Source organism: Sycon ciliatum, chromosome 11 (genome assembly GCF_964019385.1).
Source record: "Sycon ciliatum chromosome 11, ocSycCili1.1, whole genome shotgun sequence".
Lineage (NCBI taxonomy): Eukaryota > Metazoa > Porifera > Calcarea > Leucosolenida > Sycettidae > Sycon > Sycon ciliatum.
The window spans coordinates 27,659,891-27,662,674 of NC_088653.1; positions in this window are offsets into that span (position 1 = coordinate 27,659,891).

Here is a 2,784-nt window from a genome sequence, read left to right on the forward strand (position 1 = left end):
CATCAAAAACTTTTTTTCGCCTAATATTACCTAACCCTGGTTTTTGCTGCCCATGCCTCATATATATTTTTTGCTTCACATTATCATATTATAAATCATCGCCGAAGTCGCAACCACTACTTCGTACATTATCACAGGGATGAATTTACTGCCATGTTTTTGCATAGCAATTTTTCCTACGCAAAATCTGGTGTAAGCTACAAAAAGCATGAATAGTAGTAGCCTGTACATGTATGTATCACAGTTTTCTGTGTGTCACTGTCATTTTTGAGTAGCAGTAGATCGATTTTGCGTAGCAAACTGCGATGCGATACCGGATAAATTCATCCCTGTATCATATTCATCAATAAATAGGAGCCGTGGTTGGCTCTAGCCATCCCGGCAAGAAGGCAGATATGCCTGTTCGATTGGTGAATTCAAATAAAAATACCATACCATACTATGAGTACACCCAACACTCTAAATCATGTATTGACTACGAGTACACCCAACACTGTACATCATGTGTTGACTATGAGTACACCCGACACTGTACATCATGTGTTGACTACGAGTACACCCAACACTGTACATCATATTATGTTGACTACGAGCACACCCAACACTGTACATAATGTGTTGACTACGAGTACACCCAACACTGTACATCATGTGTTGACTACGAGTATACCCAACACTGTACACCATGTGTTGACTACGAGTACACCCAACACTGTACATCATGTGTTGACTACGAGTACACCCAACCCTGTACATCATGTGTTGGCTACGAGTACACCCAACACTGTACATCATGTGTTGACTATGAGTACACCCAACACTGTACATCATGTATTGGCTACGAGTACACCCAACACTGTACATCATGTGTTGACTACGAGTACACCCAACACTGTACATCATGTGTTGACTACGAGTACACCCGACACTGTACATCATGTGTTGACCACGAGTACACGCAACACTGTACATCATGTGTTGACTACGAGTACACCCAACACTGTACATCATGTGTTGACTACGAGTACACTCAACACTGTACATCATGTGTTGACTACGAGTACACCCAACACTGTACATCATGTGTTGACTACGAGTACACCCAACACTGTACATCATATTATGTTGACTACGAGCACACCCAACACTGTACATAATGTGTTGACTACGAGTACACCCAACACTGTACATCATGTGTTGACTATGAGTACACCCAACACTGTACATCATGTATTGGCTACGAGTACACCCAACACTGTACATCATGTGTTGACTACGAGTACACCCAACACTGTACATCATGTGTTGACTACGAGTACACCCAACACTGTACATCATGTATTGGCTACGAGTACACCCAACACTCTACATCATGTATTGACTACGAGTACACCCAACACTGTACATCATATTATGTTGACTACGAGCACACCCAACACTGTACATAATGTGTTGACTACGAGTACACCCAACACTGTACATCATGTGTTGACTACGAGTACACCCAACACTGTACATCATGTGTTGACTACCAGTACACCCAACACTGTACATCATGTGTTGACTATGAGTACACCCAACACTGTACATCATGTATTGGCTACGAGTACACCCAACACTGTACATCATGTGTTGACTACGAGTAATCCCAACACTGTACATCATGTGTTGACTACGAGTACACCCAACACTGTACATCATGTGTTGACTATGAGTACACCCAACACTGTACATCATGTGTTGACTACGAGTATACCCAACACTGTACATCATGTATTGGCTACGAGTAGACCCAACACTGTACATCATGTGTTGACTACGAGTACACCCAACACTGTACATCATGTGTTGACTACGAGTACACGCAACACTGTACATCAAGTGTTGACTACGAGTACACCCAACACTGTACATCATGTGTTGACTACGAGTACACCCAACACTGTACATCATGTGTTGACCACGAGTGCACCCAACACTGTACATCAAGTGTTGACTACGAGTACACCCAACACTGTACATCATGTATTGGCTACGAGTAGACCCAACACTGTACATCATGTGTTGACTACGAGTACACCCAACACTGTACATCATGTCTTGACTACGAGTACACGCAACACTGTACATCAAGTGTTGACTACGAGTACACCCAACACTGTACATCATGTGTTGACTACGAGTACACCCAACACTCTACATCATGTATTGACTACGAGTACACCCAACACTGTACATCATGTGTTGACTACGAGGACACCCAACACTGTACATCATGTGTTGACTACGAGTATACCCAACACTCTACATCATGTATTGACTACGAGTACACCCAACACTGTACATCATGTGTTGACTACGAGGACACCCAACACTGTACATCATGTGTTGACTACGAGTACACCCAACACTGTACATCATGTGTTGACTACGAGTACGCCCAACACTGTACATCATGTGTTGACTACGAGTATACCCAACACTGTACATCATGTATTGACTACGAGTACACCCAACACTGTACATCATGGGTTGACTACGAGTACACCCAACACTGTACATCATGTGTTGACTACGAGTACACTCAACACTGTACATCATGTGTTGACTATGAGTACACCCAACACTGTACATCATGTGTTGAATACGAGTACACCCAACACTGTACATCATGTGTTGAATACGAGTACACTCAACACTGTACATCATGTGTTGACTATGAGTACACCCAACACTGTACATCATGTGTTGAATACGAGTACACCCAACACTGTACATCATGTG